Raw genomic sequence first — 18,341 nt, forward strand, 5'->3', positions numbered from 1 at the left:
TTCCCGCCCCGCCTCTCCTCCCCAATCAACCATCAATCTGCTTTCTGTCACCCTAGTTTGGTCTGCATTTCTAGAATTTTGGATACAAAATTGGCACGTATTCTTTTTTGTCTGGCTTCTTGGACTGAGTGTCACTATTTTGAGATTCATCCAAGGGGCTACGCTGTTGTTTCTTATTCTTGCTGAACCATTTTCAACGATGCGGATAACAGTCTTGTCCACTCAGCAGTGGGTGGACATTTGATCAAGATCATATGCTCTTCCAACTGAGCCAGGCAGACACCCCCCCACCTTTTTTTTTAAGTACATAAGAAGTAAGTATCTACTGCTCTAAAGAGAAAAAAATTTTGGGGTGCCTGGGTGGCTCAGTCGGTTAAGCGTCCGACTTCGGCTCAGGTCATGATCTCGCAGTCCGTGGGTTCGAGCCCCGCGTCGGGCTCTGGGCTGATGGCTCAGAGCCTGGAGCCTGCTTCCGATTCTGTGTTTCCCTCTCTCTCTGCCCCTCCCCCGTTCATGCTGTGTCTCTCTGTGTCTGAAAAATAAATAAACGTTAAAAAATTTTTGAAAAAAAAGAGAAAAAAATTTTAATTCAGAAATATATAGAGGAAGAAAAAGTAAATTTCTCTTTTATTCCCTTCCTTTCCTAGTTCTTCATACATACTTATTATTAAAAATTTGGCGTGCATTCACTGAGAGGCTTTTCTTTGCATGTGCATTTGGGTATGTAAGTGGGATTCTGTGAGATCTGCCACTCTGGTTCTGGGGTCACCCAATGCACAGTGAAGCCTAGAGATCTTTCCTTAATGCACATAGCTCTACCTCAATCTTTTGAATCGTTGCTAAGAATCCTACTTCAATAATTAGGATTATTTAACATGGGGTTGTTTAACACGGTTAGGCTTTTTTTTTTTTTTAAGTAGGTCTCATGCCCAGTGTGGAGTCCAACGCAGGGCTTGAACTCATGACCATGAGATCAAGATCGGAGCTGAGACCAACAGTTGGACGCTTAACCCACTGAGCCAGACTTTTATACGTGCATCCCATGAGAGAAGCAGGTCTCCTCAAAATTCTAAATGAATGTGACACTCGGTGAATTTCCTTTTTTTTCCCCACCCAGAAAGGATTCCATTTCTTTTGGTTGATCCTGGTGGCACCATCGGCTTGCCCACCCTCCTGCAGACTGAGAGAATGTTCACTGACAACGTGATGATGGCTTGGCCACACGTTTAAACAGCTCTGCTGTGTGCCGTGTGCATGGCACATGCTTCTCCTGTGTTTGCCAGACCAGAATTGCCTTATCCAGTCCACCATCCGGTCTTGTGCCTGGTGGCAAGGAGGCTTTCTTGAGTTTAGTTGTTCTGAAAGGCAAAAGGGCTTCACCTCTTCAACTCTCAGTTTTGGAGATGAGTAAAATTAGGGGTTTCTTTTTCTCATGTCAGGAAATTTACCACATCTGTCCAATGTGGTGAGAGATGCTTTCTTGTTCGAAACAGACAACGATGTAACCCGTGCCTGGTGAGCATTACAGTTTTGTCCTGTCTCCTCTGTGGGCTTTTTTCCCCCCTCCCTTTTTCTTGTGACGGTCACAATGTTACTGGGACCACATGAGATGCCACCTCTTTATCCTCTTTTAGTAATTACGTGGGGCTCAATCATTTACACTTCCATAAAATCATGACTCCTTTGAGATGTAGTCGTATCTCCTGCACTTGATGTTGTATCGTAAACATGTTCATGTTATTAAATATTAATCCAAGAGTTAAATCCAAATCTTAACTGGTGATGACTTCGCAATATTTCCGATACAGACATGCCCTAGTTTATCTAACCATTCCGTTAACGACTGACGGATTTTTACTAGTAGGTGAACATTTTGAGCAGCTAAGTGAATAAAAGTTATTTTTAAAAAATCATTAATTGCAACCAGGGGAAATTAGGTTTTAGTGGCAACACTAAAATTAAGTTAGTTATCGGGTCTTCATTTTCTTTTTTTACTTACCTTCTTTTATTTTTTAAAGGTTGTCGTTTTAAGTCATCTCTACAGCCAACGTGGGGCTCGAACTCACAACCCCGAGATCAAGAATCACCCTCTGAGCCAGTCAGGCGCCCCTTTACTTATCTTCTTAGGGTAATGCCTTCCTCATTATTTTGAATAAATATTCACCCTAGCCATTTTCACATGACTCACTTTAAAGATTTTGATCTTCAGAAAATGTTGTAAAATCTCTTCCTCATTATTTGATAACAACATACAATGACCCGTTACTTGCTGATCTCTGACAAGTGTGGGGGGTTAAAAGTCTGTGTATGTTCAGCCATTCCATGGGGCACCTGCGGGTCACAGTTTCACACAGAGTGTCCCGCTGTGTAGGACAAACAGTGTGTGTGTGAAGAATAAATCAGAGACATCATGACATAACCCCCTAAGTATTTCAAAATGCATTTCTAATAAATTAGTAATGCTTGCCCATGTCACAAAAAACAATACACCTAAAATTAGCAATCATACTCTTACATCACCTAATAGCCAATATATCTTCAAATTCCCCAAATGTCCCTCCAAGTATCCTTCATAGCCTTTCGCTTCATACCAGAAACCAGTCTCAAACTACATTATTGCATATGGTTGTTACGTGCACTCGTTGTCCTTTTTTTTTTTTTTTTTTTAATATTTATTGATTTTGAGAAAGACAGAAGATGAGCAGGGGAGGGACAGAGAGAGGGAGAGAGAGAATCCCAAGCAGGCTCCATGCTGTCAGCGCAGAGCCTGACGCAGGGATCGGTCCCACGAAACCGTGAGGTCATGATCTGAGCCGAAATCGAGAGTCGGACGCTTGACTGACTGAGCCATGCAGGCGCTCCCCTCACTGTCATTTAACCGAGGCACTAGTCTCTTCCATTATGGAATCTTCGTACTGCAGCCGGTGGACCAGATTAGAGACCCCCCCACCCCCATACACACATACCTGCTTGCTTAACCCTGCTGGAAAGACGTGAAACGTGCTTCCCCTTAGTTACGTAGTTTCCAAATAAGGAGTCGGTACCGGCTGCCTCAGATGATTTCTTTTGGCTTTCTCTCGAGGATCACTATGGATTCGCGAATTTTCATGTATTCACTGGGCGTGTTTTTAGTGAGCTATTCTTGGCCACCAGGAGAAGACTATTCTCATCAGAACCCAGCCCAGCCTAAACTAAGTTCAATTTAAGACAAAGCTTCAAAACAAGCGTGGGTCCAAATATAACCTTCACACGTTCTGGAAAGAGGAAGCGCTACTTTCTAAGAGACCAGTGGTGAGATAACCTAATACGTTATCGTTATCATTTTTACTCGTATTTATGTTCTCGCCTCCTCTCCAAGATGCGGGAGAATCCAAATGTGCGCCTGAAGGGAGGCTGCACACTTGTGTCACGTGCCTGACGGTCGGCGACTTAGGCGTGAGCTGTGACCAGTGTAGCTCAGACACCCTCCTATTCGAGACGACCGACTGAGCCGTACTTTAAGATGCTTCCAAGCCACAAGAGCCACTAATGTTTTCTTCACCTGCACCCAGGCTAGGCTCTTTTCTTTCTCGTGTAACACATGGTAGAAACAACAGGTTCAGAGCCCATCCTCACCACGTCCCGGTCTCCCCACCAGGGTTTGTGGAAGAAACAAGGAGGGGACGCGACGTCGTGGTTTTTGTTGCAAGAACAGCCGGGGGAGGGGGTATCGTGGAACCCTCTCTCCTCGACAGCCAGCATGACCTCGCCGGTCTGCCTTTTCATGTTGTCCTGGGTCACCGCCAGTCCCTTCCCTGGGGAGCAGATCCACCTGGCGAAGAGAAGCCTTGCATCCCAGCCTCCCCGCCTCGTGTGACACGGCGTTAAGACCCGCTATGCCCCCCAAGAGCAGAGAGCGCGTCTTTTTTCCTTACTGTTGGGACCCCACAACCTAAGGTGTGCCCGACATACATGCTGGGTTTCAGTACACACTTGATGAACACCTCGATGAACTTGGCGTCCAAAAGTCCACAGCCGGCCGTGTATCATTTTTGCCTTCTCACGACAAATGAGCTCCAGAAAACAGTGATGATCGTAAAAACCACCGAGTGGGGAATAAACCGTCTGGCCGTGACGGGGCCCCTTAGGCAAGTCGTGGGGCTGTCTCAGCCCTCCGCCATCCCCCAAGACAGGTGCGTAATAAATGACATGAATGTGCCTCATGGTTTCCAGCTTCTGGCAGGAGAGGTCTCGCTTAGGAAGGGGTGAGGAAAGGCTTCCAGTCCGTTACACCGAGAGGGATGACTGGGGAAGCCTAAGAAAGTGATGGACCTCAAATCAGTTATATGCTTTAGCTTGTGTTAGGCTGTGGTCTTGCCCAGGATCTTACTCATCCGTGATTCTGTCCTGTGTCGACAAATAAACAGACATCACACACACACACACACACACACACACTTCTGTACAGGTTGAAGCTGTACAGTAAATGGTTTTCATCCGAGGCTAGCAGCCACTTAGAAAAAAACCTTTTAGGAATCAGGCAGATATGTTGGGCTAGCTTCTGGCTCAGAAAAAACAAACACTTAGCAAACCAAACGGCACTTTGGGGCTTTTCTGAGCTTTCACATTTTTATCAGTGTTCTCGAATTCACTCACCATCCATCTTCCCTTTTAACATTAAAAATAAATCCCCCCCCCACCCCGCCTTGAACTTTTGCCCTCTGTAGGTTTGATCTCTGGAGGGTGTTTTTTTTTTTTTTCTTTCTGCTCCTCTGCATTCTTTCAAAATAACTATAATACCCACAGGTGGTATCTGTACCGAGATTAAGCGGTTTGTAAGAAATACTCCTCTTGGGCCCTCTCTCTGGTTTCCCAGAAATGATGCCTGCCTCTCCAGCCCCAGCACACTCCTGCAAGGCCAGCGTGCTTGGACCCTGTGCTCAATAGGGTCCAAAGATAATCCCCAATAAAAGACCCAGAAGAGGGGCGCCCGGGTGGCTCTGTCAGTGAAGCGTCCCACTTTGGCTCAGGTCATGATCTCACGGTTCGTGAGTTCGAGCCCCGCGTCGGGCTTGGGCTCTGTCTCTTCTCCTCCCCTGCTTGTGCTCTGTCTCTCTCCCTCAAAAATAAACACTTTAAAAACAGACCCAGAAGAAATATGCCCAAAGGAAAGGTGAGCAAAAAACCAAAACCAAAACAACAACGACGACAACAACAACGGTTGGCAATGGATTGGTCCAGAAATCAGCGGAGAGGTTGAAGCAGTGGTTTTTAACAGGAAGGTGGGAAAAGACGAACCCGGTTTGCGTGTTGCCCCCCTGCTCCATATTTAGTGTGTAAACCCCGTGAGCCGAGGCCCCTGATGAGACCAGCCTTCCCTGTGCCCCACTCCCCCCACCCCAGCCCCAGGAGCCCCTCCTCACATGGCTCGTGTGCTCCCCGTGCTTAGAAAGGCGCAGGGTGGTTTTTTTTTTACAGAAGAATATGAGCCTGGCCTGGCTACACTGCCAACATCTAAAACTATAAAAGATTAATTTCAGGCAAAGAAAGGCTTCGCCTGCCAGAGAGAAGAACCCCATGACTCTATCACCAGATAAGTAGATTCATCACAGTTGGTGATGCACTTACGCTCCCGCCCCCACAAAAAGCGCGTATTAACCTAAGTTTGTGATAAATGCTCATCCCCCGTCTGATTTATTTTAGGGCCCCAGAGTCCTTTCCTCTTCTTTTCTGCTCTTCCCCGCTGACACACTCGTACACACACCCCCATACACTCGTGCACACGCATACACACATTCACACAAGCGCCCATAACACACACGCCTGTATGCAACACACACGCACACCCCCCCACACAACATACCCCACACACAGCACACACACACACACACATGCGTGCACACACTCACACACACTTAGACGCACCCACACAACACATACACACACATGCGTGCACGCACACACACTCAGGGACACACACTCTTCTTTCGTTCTCCTGGTATAATTTCTTTTTTTTTTTTTTTTAAATTTTTTTTTCAACGTTTTTTATTTATTTTTGGGACAGAGAGAGACAGAGCATGAACGGGGGAGGGGCAGAGAGAGAGGGAGACACAGAATCGGAAACAGGCTCCAGGCTCCGAGCCATCAGCCCAGAGCGACGCGGGGCTCGAACTCACGGACGGCGAGATCGTGACCTGGCTGAAGTCGGACGCTTAACCGTCTGCGCCACCCAGGCGCCCCTAATTTCTTGAATAAAGTACTACCCATAGGTGCAAAGTTTTAAGTCCACATTAATGTTCATTTTCTCCCTCTAAAACAACAGTCTCTGTTTCTCATGCCACGATCCTTAAAGACCATTAGCACCATATTCCGTGATTAATATACAATTAATACGGCACTCCCTTTCGAGCTTCCCAAATTCTTGTTTTCTCTTTTTTCCAGTTTTTAGTTAAATTCCAGTTAGTCGGTGGGGTGCCTGGGTGGCTCAGGCAGTTAAGCGTCCAACTCCTGATTTCAGCTCAGATCACGATCTCAACGGTTTGTGAGTTCAAGTCCCGAGTCTGGCTCCACGCTGACGGTATGTCCGGCTGCTTGGGATTCTCTCTCTCTCCCTCTCTCTGTCCCTCCCCTGCTCACGCTCTCTCTCTCTCTCTCTCTCTCTCTCTGCCCTTCCCCTGCTCATGCTCTCTCTCTTTCTCTCAAAATAAGTACATAAAACTTTTAAAAAATAAAAAAATAAGTTCCAGTTAGTTAACATACTGTGTAATATATTACTTTCAGGACTAGCATTTAGTGATTCATCACTTACATACGACACCCAGGGCTCATCACAGCAAGTGTCCTCCTTCATGCCCATCACCCATTTGGCCCATCTCCCCCCCCCCCACTGCCTCCCCTCCAGGAACCCTTAGTTTGTTCTCTGCCATTAAGAGTCTGTTTCCTGGTTTGCCTCTCTTCCCCACCCCCAACTACGTTCATCTGCTTTGTTTCTTAAGTTCCACACATGATTGAAATCATATGGTATTTGTCTTTCCTGGACTGACTTTGCTCCACAAAATACTCTCTAGCTGCATCCACATCATTGTAAATGGCAAGATTTCGTTCTTTCCTTACTTATCAAAAAAGAAGTGAACTTTATTTCAATCCTTTACACTTTTTAGTGAGCATTTCATGTAAGGTTCTGTGAAAGATCCACATTCCTTCATTTATTAACTTCTCCCACTTGAAAATGAAAACTCAGTCCAGTGGTGTCTTTTGTCAGTGAAAGATACAAGTGTCAGCATAAACCGGGGACCCAGGTCACAGGTCCTTCTGACAGGTATGGTGTGAGCAGAGTAAAACAATTCGATCAGGCGTGCAGGTTAATTACAAGATGAACGATTACTTCTGCACAGCAATCTCTTCTAAAATACAGGCACACACCCGAAACTAAGATCACACTGTATGTTAACTAACTGAAATTTAAATAAAACCAGAAAAATATAGAAAATAAAATACAGGAAGAGATCAGTTCCCATTTCTGACCTGTAGGCTGAATTGTCAACTTCTACTGTCCAATGAAGCAAGATCCTGGATTTTGGGTTTGTTGGGGGTTTTTCTTGCATCTTGTTTTTCAATTCGACTGTCAGAGCCCTGTTTATTTTCACCTGGAAATAATTTTTACGGGGAACAAAATTTCCACCTCTGTTCCTACTTCTCAGAGAGCTTCCCGGAGGCTCATTGTCTATAGTCGGTGGGCTCATCTCAGTGATGATGAAGTGAATCAACCCTCTCTGAGAACCACAATTTATAACGTGAAGGGAGCAAACACCGATCTCTGAAGTCAACATCCCATTTAAAACATGCAACCTCAAGGTGCAGATCAACAATTCTTAGAACTATTTTTTTAATGATAGCATTACGAGAAAAATCTTCACTCTTTTAGTAGAGACTGACTCAACCTTTTGATGATGAGACAAAAGAGGAATCCAAATTGAACACAATTCCCTTTTCCTTTGGATCTGAACAAAGGCCCTTGCAGAGAAGTAGCACCTACACCTCTTCATTCTCTCAAGGTTTCTATTTCTTTTTAGTTGAGGCGGCTTGTGTGTGTGTGTGTGTGTGTGTGTGTGTGTGTGCGTGTGTGTTTCTATAGCCTATATAGCAGACATGTTGAGTTTACAAAATATGAGGTGTGAGAGGCGCCTGGGTGGCTCAGTCACTTGAGCCTCTGCCTCTTGATTTTGGCTCAGGTCAGGATCTCACGGTTTGTGGGTTCGAGCCCGGCGTCAGGCTCTGTGCTCAGAGAGCCTGCTTGGGATTCTCTCTCTCTCCCTCTCTCTCTCTCTCTCTCTCTCTGCCCCTCCCCTGCTCACGCGCTCTCTCTCGAAAATAAATAAAAAGATAAACTTTAGTAAGCCACAACGACAACAGAAACGAAATACGCCATGGGATTGCCACTTTAACAAAGGATAGAAACGATAATTAGGGATAGAAATTAGTTACCTCCGTGACCCGAGGTAAAAGTCTCAAAGCAGGTGTATCATGTCGTCCACAGATCACACTCCGGGGGACAGAAGCCCCTATATGACACGCGGAACCCTGAGCGTAAGTGGAGTGACACGGACCAGGAAGGCACCGCGGGCACACAGAGCCGCTGAGGACAGACTTCCAAGGGACCCCGTTGTGAGAGGTGAGCGGAGGGGGACCCAACCCTGAGGGCGAGGAGGCACAGAAAGGAGAGAGCAGTGGAAGCCAAGGGAAGTGTAAAGAAGGAGGTGGTTCAACCCGGAAAGGCTGTGGAGGCACCAGACATCAGATTCAGCCATGAGGAGATCATTCAATGATCACATGATCACTCGGGCGGGGGGGTGGGGCTTGGGAGAAATCTGTGTCAGGGGGAGGCGAGGGGGAAAGCCAGGCTGCGGGTGACTGACAGGTGAGTTGTGAACAGCCACCGGGGAGCTTCTTTCCAGGGGTTCAGCAATAAACAGAAGGAACAGGCGAGGGCAGCCAGTGATAGGAAACGTTTGAACACAGGGAGGGTGGGTTTGGGGTTAATGTTTGTCGTTGTTTTGGTTCATTTTTTTAAAGTTTATTTATTTACTTTGAGAGGGAAAGAGAGAGAGAGAGAGCTAGGGAGAGGTAGAGGGAGAATCCCAAGCAGGCTCCACGTTGTCAGCACGGAGCCCGATGCGGGCCTCGAACCCACGAACCATGCGATCACGACCTGAGCCGAAACTAAGAGTCAGAGTCTTAACCAACTGAGCTACCCAGGCACCCCTGTTTCGGACCATTTTTATTGTGCAGGAAAACATGAGCATGATTTTAAACTGAGGAAGAGTCAAAGAGAGAGGAAGAAAATGACAGCATAGGAACTTTCACACACAAAAAATCTTTAAGGATAATTGGTGGAGTTGAGTCCCTGCAGAAGCAGAAGGGCTTGAAAGGGGCCAGAAGCGGATCACAGCCCTGGACGGGAGTCCCTCTGAGAATCAGTGAGGCAAGGAGAAGTACATGGGTGTTCTAGAAGATTGGATGAGAGCCTGGATTCTCTGGGTAGCCCCTGTGATACTTGCCATACATCGAATAATTGTGTCTTCTATTTCTGGAAAAAGACTGACAATAATGGGGCGCCTGGGTGGCTCACTCGGTTAAGAGTCTGACTTCGGCTCAGGTCACGATCTCATGGTTTGTGAATTCGAGCCCCACGTCTGCTCTGCGCTGTCAGTGCGGAGCCTGCTTGGGATTTTTGTCTCTCCCTCTCTCTCTCTCTCTCTACCCCTTCCCCACTTGTGTTCTCTATCTCTCTCTTTCTCACTCTCTCTCTCAAAGAATAAATAAATAGGGGCGCCTGGGTGGCTCAGTCGGTTAAGTGTCCGACTTCAGCTCAGGTCATGGTCTCGCGGTTTGTGAGTTCGAGCCCCACCCTGGGCTCTGTGCTGACAGCTCAGAGCCCGGAGCCTGCTTCGGATTCTGTGTTTCCCTCTCTCTCTGCCCCCTCCCCCGCTCATGCTCTGTCTCTCTCTCTCTCTTTCTCAAAAATAAATAAACACTAATAAATGAATAAATAAATAAACTTTTTTAAAAAATAAATAAACAATAATAAATCATGATTGGTAATCATTGTTCTCAAAGTAAGTCACACCAAAATTGAAATACACCTTTCCCATCAAAGACATTCCCCATAAGGCAGTAAAGAAAATGACCCTAATGCTTGTACTGTTCACATAAGGTATAGCTTTGTATCCAAAGACGTATGCCAGCTTCCTGTTTGATTCTGATTTTGCTATAAGATATCTGAATGGGAAGCGCCCGGTGAACCCAATTCAAATTGGACAGAAATTTGACGTTCCTCCTCAGAGAGGCCGTGAACAAGGTTATGAAACAATCAGTCCAGGGCAGGTGGAGCCCTCCCGTTGGCTCTCCCCCCCACCCCGACCCCCCCCACCAGACCAGTGTGGAAGGCCTGGGTCTGCGAGGCCATCTGGAGAAAAAGGAAAAAAGCAGACAGCAGAGGGCTCCAACCAAAGCGAAAACATCTAAAACATTAGCAATAGCATTTGGAGTGAAGAATTAAAAAAACAAACAAACAAAGAAAGATGTGGTTCTTCGGGTGGTCTCTACCCTGAAATCTCTGACCTGAAGTTGCTTCTTTAAAGGGAACAGAAATGAGGCCTGGCCCCTAGGAAGGCGCCTGGACCGTGGTGAGCGCATGAACACAATGGCAGCTGTGACAAAGGGTGTTTTTGCACCGGCTTGAGATTTTATTCTCTCTTTACATCATCGAATGACATAAGGAATGCCCACATAATAACTCGATTCAAATACAGCAGAGGCCAACCATCCCCCTGCCCCCCACGCCTGTCCCCAGTCTATCAGCCAGCCCAGATTGGAGCGTAGTTACTTTTTGGCTTTCCCTCTCCGAATGCGTGTGCGCATGAATAACCAAGTAAGCGAGACCTCCCCGTGACCACCGGTCCCCAGCGTGACAGTTTTCGTCTTGTTGTGTATTACAGACACCTTTCCCCGGCAGCTCACGTGGACTCTTCCTCATACTTTTGTGACAGCGGCGGAAGACTCCACTTCTCTGCAGCATGCTTTAGGCATCCCCCCAAAAGAGAAACACTCACACCCCCTCGAGATCGTAACCACATCAAAACCACAGTAAACATCTCCGTACACACATCTCTGCACGCTTGTTTTTTCTTAAGCGCTTAGACGTGAAGGCAAATCTCTGGGTCAAAGGGCGTGTGCATTTTCAGTTTTGATACAAAGTTCCAGTTTGCCCCCCACCCCCCCAAAGGAAGCCATATTAGTTTATCCTCCTGTCAATTTTTTTTTTTCAATGTTTGTTTGGTTTTCTTTTTTTTTTTTTCCTCATGCCCCAGGCCATACTGAGCCTTCATGATCCGGAAGTATTTCCACCCTTGTTGATGAGGGAACTCACTTTGAATGGAAATGCAGGTTCATCAAGGAAGCTTACCCTTCCAGAAACGCAGAAGGGGAATCGTCCGTTGGGAGTGAAGAGGGAGAGACAGAAGGATATTTGAGGACCAGGAAAACTTTAAGAGACAGCCCCGTGGGTGAAGCGGGGACAGGAGCTGACCCAAAATGTCTTAAGCAGCTGAAAGGCCCACAGAACACTGGGGACTGGGAGGGGGGAGGTCAAAAAGCATTTATGAAGCCAATACAGTGGGTTATGGGCCGACACGAATTTAAAGCTGGAATTGCTCAGGTTGGGGTTGTTAACAGTGACTCATCTGGTGAGAAACAGAAACTTCTTGTGCTCCGGTGATGACATGACCCTTCCGAGCTGGGACCCAGAGAAGCGAGTCAAGGGGAAAGGAGGACAGAGAAGAAGAAAAGCGAAGGTTGAAACGACTGGGCGGGGGAGGAGGGCTGGAGGGCAGTGACAGAACGGAGCAGCGCTCAGATGGCCGCTGAGGACCCCAGAGGGACGTGTCTGAGTTCAAGCCTTGAGCGCCGCGCTGGGACAGGTGCCGGTGCCGAGGGGGTGCGGGAGCAGAGCGGGTGACACAGGGCTGCAGCTCGCAGAGCCCGGAAGAGGCAGTACCAGGGACGGCAGGACAGGCTGGGGCCAGATGTCACAGGCCACCAGGAGTGTGTGTGAGCCAATGAACGATCCAGGGGTGGGGTGGAAGGCGGTGGACGGAAGACAGGTGGCAGTGGGGTCCCTGGAGACAAAAGCCGGTTGAGGGAAGCTCAGTTCGAGGGTCTGTAAGTGACCGCAGAGGAGGCACAGACCACCCGTCCTGCCCTGGAGATGTGACTTGAGGGGAGGAGCCGTGGGAAGAAGGAAGCCCCCCCTCTTGGACAAGGAGCATCTGAGGAAAAAGCTGGGGCTCTTAGGGCACCAAGAAACGGAAAGCGTATTCTAGAAGGCACAGAGCCTGCTGGGGAAGGCAAGTGTTGATGAGGATAGATAACAAGCAAGTTAGGGGCCCTGAAATGCTTGACTGTGGATCAAACATGGATCAAGGGGTTTGGGAATCAGAGCATCAGAAAAGGGATGGAAGGAAGGAATAGTCCACGTGGTGCTTCCGGGAGAAGGTGTCCTGCTGCCCTGCTGTGGCCGTGCCGTCGGAAGGTGTGACAGTGACACGTTCTGGAGGGGCTGGGAGACCGTGCTCCTGGCTGCTGTCCTCCACAGATCCATCCATGTCCCAGCCTTGCCGTCAACTAGCCGTTCAACCCCGCAAAAATTACCTATGCTCACTAAGCCTCGATTTTGTCCCTTCGAGAAGGAGAGGAATCATGGTATCCTATCTCATGGAGTTATTCTGAGGATTCCATTAAATACTGCATTTAAGGGGTGCCTGGGTGGCTCAGTCAGTCAAGCAACCAACTCTTGATTCTGGCTCAGGTCACGATCTCACAATTTTGTGGGTTCGAACCCCGCGTCAGGCTCTGGGCACTGACTGCTCTCAGAGCCTGCTTGGGATTCTCTCTCTCTCTGCCTCTCTCCCGCTCGTGCTCTCTCTGTCTCTCTCCAAATAAAGAAATAAACTTAAAAAAATACTGCGTTTCAGATAGGAAGCGCTTGTCACTGGGACACAGTAAGTATGCACCAAATGACAGCTATGATTCCCCTCGCAGAGGGCTTATATATATATATATATATATATCTCCATTTTAAAGAAGCAAATATTCACAATATTATAAGTTCTGAGTCTTTACAAGACACATTGAGCATACGGACAGTCTCTCAACACACAGACAGAAGAACCTGCTTATTGGATACAAGCAGAGACCCTAGTGAAAAACGAACTCCATGATCTCCACAGTGTGTCGCACAAAATCACACGTAGAAATTCATACTTTAAATTTCTTAAAATGCACACGTGTTTCTATACTGTGCAGATACTAAAGTTTGCGCTGTCTTTCGGTTTACGCGCACATCTCACTGTTGTTAAGAAAAGACCAAATTTTATCAGCTGAGGGCAATTCGAGACCATTTATCTCCAATCTTTTTTTTTTTTTTTTTAATTTTTTTTTTTCAACATTTTTTATTTATTTTTGGGACAGAGAGAGACAGAGCATGAACGGGGGAGGGGCAGAGAGAGAGGGAGACACAGAATCGGAAACAGGCTCCAGGCTCCGAGCCATCAGCCCAGAGCCTGACGCGGGGCTCGAACTCACGGACCGCGAGATCGTGACCTGGCTGAAGTCGGACGCTTAACCGACTGCGCCACCCAGGCGCCCCCATTTATCTCCAATCTAACCATAAGGGCGTCCATCCCGTGTGTTCCATGTTCAAAGTTATCCGCCCTGCGCCCCCCACACACACACAGGTTGGTTTGTAGAGGATTTTATAAACGGCCCCTACCGCATTCCCCCGCCCACCCAGACCTGAAAGGGACAAACTCCCTCTGGCTTACTGTTCCCTTCCCCACAATGCATTTCACGGTCTTCCACGGACAATTGCGGGAGGTGACCACCACCTTTGCTTAAATGACCTTAAGTGACCTCAACTGCTTTGAGGTGAGCCTGGAGATCTAACGCAAACGGGTATGTGCATGCGGGGCTGTGGAATAAGGATTAGGGGGATGCCCCCAGGTTTACAACCAATGTCTCTTGGACTTCCCGAGAAGGCATTCTCCACAACCAATTCCTAACATTTTCTTTGGGTAGGCTTTACTTGTTTGATGGTTTGGGTGTTCGTTTCCTGTGGGGTGTTTCAATACATGGAGGTAATCGCTGAAAGAAATCTATCCTTTGGGCTAAGAAATTGCTGTCATCTACATAATCTTAAAGCGAGTTGTAGTATTTTATGGTGAACCACTTCCTTGCCTGACCTCTTTTAATGCATGTGATAGTGATTTCACCGGTTGAATTTGTCAGTGTCCTCCACTCCTCGGCCAGTCACTAGAGCACTCTGAAACCAACCCACTGAGGGAGTAAACAAGCGGAAGAACTGAAAAATAATCTCTCGCCCGCAAGAGACCCACACAGAGGCCGTAAGTCCCGTAAAGTCTCTTTCAATCCTGGCTTCTTCCCTTCTTCAAAGTCTTGGGTACTTTCTCAGCCGTAACTGGGTCACGTTGGGGAAACCGGAGAGGACCGGTTACGTACAAGAAGCCCTCTTCCAAAGACTCTGCCTTATTCAAGAGAATCCCCCACAACGATTTTCCCCTAACCACTCCTCACCCGCTACCAGGTCGGTATCTCTCTGACATTCCCCTTCCCCGCATCACCTTAAGATTTTTGCCTTTTCTGTGTCCCACCTGTATCATGTTTCACTAAATCCTTTTTTCTACTATTTGGTCTCGCCCTCCCCATCCCGAGCTTCAGCAAAAATCTATAGAGGAGGGAAAGCTGGGGCCTCCTGAATCCCCCATTCCTCCCCTCCCATCCTCACCATCACAACCTCAGAATCTTGCACCCACGAGGGCAGGGAGCTCTGTAAATAGTGGCAGAATCAGTGAGTCTGTCAACACCGTTAAGAAGCCCACCATTATCTTCTCAGCCCTCCTTTTCCTAGTGTGGGTTGCAAATGCCCCGAAATTGGTGGTGCCAGCGTGTTGGGTTGGTAACCTGCGAACTCACAAAGGGTCTCATTTTCTAATAATCCAAAAAGACAGAGCTGATCTTCATTTTATTTATGTTGAACTCTGCTGAAAAGTATATAATGACCTCGTTTGGATGCCTCCTATCTACTCCTTCCAGATTCACACACACACACACACGCACACACACACACTTTTTAAATGGTCACAGCAATGAAAAAAAAAAAAAATAGGGTGAGGCTAAGAAGTTCGCTATCAAAGTAGGGTGGAGTTCTTCTCCCCCGCAGCTCGAATTGTTTGCTCTGGTAATCAACCCAAGCTCGTAAACAACAAGCTCAGCCTCTTCGTGAGCCAAATTCATCAAGTTAAGGCCAAAAACGCATGTTCACATTTGCTGACACTGTTTGGACAGCTTATGTAACAACGATCAACCCCAGCTGGGTAGATGGGCTAACCGTGATCGTTGTAACATCCTCGGTGCCGAAGATTTTAGATTCAGATGGAATTTTCAGTTGAAACGACTACCTGAAGCAGCTTCGCAGAACAACTTGAAAAATCCCCAAGCCGCAAAACATACTCACAAGTGACACGTGTGCATCATCTACCCACTCTTTCAGTCCCCCAGCGGTAACGAGCATTTAGCGAACACAGGAGATCGCATGAAAACACACTTCAGTTTCCTTAGATATGCCTGGTGATGAACACCTTTACTTAAATGTCATAAAAGTGGTTATGAAATCCATTCTTTATCTCGCCTCCACAGCACCCAGCAAAGTGACCTTCCCCGTGTGTGAACTCATGAATGTCTACGGTAGCAAGAAAGAGCCAAAGATGTGAGGATGAACTATTGGACCAGAGTACGCCTAGCCCGTAGTTGTCACTAAAAAAATGGACCCCGTTGTCAAATTCAACAAACACTCACTCAACGGGAATGGGAGAGATGGCCTGATACAGGGGACGTTGAACGGAGTTTGGAGGGGGTCACGCTGCAGTGGGTGGGTGTTGAGAACCTGCCCTTACGGGCCTTGCAGGGAGACTGAGATCGTGTCCGTGTCCAGATGCCCCTAGGAGGCCATGGTGAGGCGGGGCAGCCAAGCTGGTGCCTCCAGAACATTCCTCCGTGCCTGGGAGTGCTCCGGGTTATACACAGGGGCGCCCTGCCAGCTGTTCTTCTTGTCCCTCAGGTTCACGGTCCTTCCATGGTCAACTGCATGCACATCATCCCTTGACCGTGTGCATGAAGGGCCCCTGGCCGCTCACCAAGGCTTTGCCAAGGCTCCTCCAAACTGGAAAACCACGCCTTCTTCCACTGCTTTTCAACAGCCATGGGACACTCAGAAGCTCCCCTAAATAGAGGGTGAGGAAACTTCCAGTCACAGGCGTGGGGATAAAGTTGCGAGAGAAAGCCCTGGCGCCTATATTTGGGTGGGTCAAAGTGGTTGAGAAACTCTCACCACTCTGCTCATGAGATTTGGATTCCAGTCCCAGCTCTGCTGCCTCTGCTCCTGGGCAAAACCCTTTACTTCTCTGAGCTGTCTTTCCTCATCTGAAAATTCTGTTTCCTCCTAACTCTTGTTTTGCCTGACTTGAAACTCACCCACTCAGGTCATTGCCACTTCGCCGTATTGGCCATTTAACTTGATAAATGTGTGTTCACTGCCCTGCCTCTCTTTCTCAAGCTCACATCCCTTTGTAAATCCTACAGAATCTATCCGCCACCACTCTGTTCTAGCAATGGAAGTTTCAAGTTTATTTTTAAAAGCACTGAGCTCCCTCCTCGGGACAACCAAGCCTCGTGCATAATGTGGTACGTGCTGTATTTTGAATTAAATGAATGTGGCAAGAGATGAAGAGAAAAATGAAATTCTCAAAACCAGAATATGATTTAACACCTCCCGGACCAGACTAGTTGACACCTGCTCTCTGGTTTTTCTCCTGAAAACATATTTGTATTAGCTTTATCACAGACTCCCACTTCAGACGCCTCCACCTAGCCCTCTGAGGACTTGGACGCGTGGCCTTTGCTCTCCATCTCTGTATCCATAAATTAAGCAGATAGAAGCAGGAGTGTAAAATCCTTTCTGGACTCTCCTCTGTTTTAAGTCTCCCAGATTCTCAGGAAGGTCCCCGCTCTGTTCTCCTTCTTCTTCAGGGTCTACCAGGCTAAGCTGGCTTTTTAGCTTGTTCGTTCCCTCCTTAGTGTATCTGGTTCACGCTTCTGTCTTCTGAGCCTGCTGAAACGCCCACTCGGTGGCCTGTGCCCACCCAACTGTCTTCACCCACCCAGCCCCAAGCGCCTGGTATCCGTAATAATCTGTTTCACCTTGCAACTTTGCCTCTCCTAAGATTTCTTCCCTCCCTCCCGCCCTTTCTTCCTTCCTTCTCTCTTTCTTTCCTTTCTTTCTCTTCCTTTCTCCCTTTCTTTCTCTTTCAGCTTTTCTTTTTTTTTTTTTTAATTTTTTTTTTCAACGTTTTTAATTTATTTTGGGGACAGAGAGAGACAGAGCATGAATGGGGGAGGGGCAGAGAGAGGGAGACACAGAATCGGAAACAGGCTCCAGGCTCCGAGCCATCAGCCCAGAGCCCGACGCAGGGCTCGAACTCACGGACCGCGAGATCGTGACCTGGCTGAAGTCGGATGCTTAACCGACTGCGCCACCCAGGCGCCCCTCTCTTTCAGCTTTTCTAAGGTAAAAATTGACAAAGAAAATTCTAATATATTTAGTGTGCAATTTGATAATTTATTATACATATGCATCGCAAAAGGATTCCCTTCTTGGAATTAACCAAGGCCACCCCCTCGTCACCTCACACATTTACTTTATTTTTCTTTCTTTTCTTCTTCCTTTTTCTCTTCTTCTCTTGCTTCTTGGTGAGAACACGTAAGCTCCACTCTAGCAAATTCCAATGATCCAATGCAGTGTTATCAACTATAGTCCCCATGTTACCGTGTTATACATTAGATCCTGGGAACTTACTCATTTTATAAATGAAAGTTTGTACCCTTTTGCCAGCACCTCCTCATTTTCCCCCACCTCCCAGCCCCCGCCACGCACTTTTCTACTCTGTTTCTAGGAGTTTGACTTTTTCTCCCCAGTTCTCCATGTAAGTAATACTACGCATTATGTCTTTCTCTTGTGGTTTATTTCACTTGGCATACCTAATACCCTGTCGGTCCATCCATGTTGTCCCAAATGGCAAAATCTTGTCATTTTTTATGGTTGCATAATATTCCAGTGTGCATATGTATGTGTGTGCCATATTATCTTTATCCATTCATCTGTTGGCGGACACTGGGTTGCTTCTATGTCTTGGCTATTGTAAATAATGCTGCAGTAAACACAGGAGTGCATC

This window comes from Neofelis nebulosa, chromosome 4 (assembly GCF_028018385.1).
Source record: "Neofelis nebulosa isolate mNeoNeb1 chromosome 4, mNeoNeb1.pri, whole genome shotgun sequence".
Taxonomy (NCBI): domain Eukaryota; kingdom Metazoa; phylum Chordata; class Mammalia; order Carnivora; family Felidae; genus Neofelis; species Neofelis nebulosa.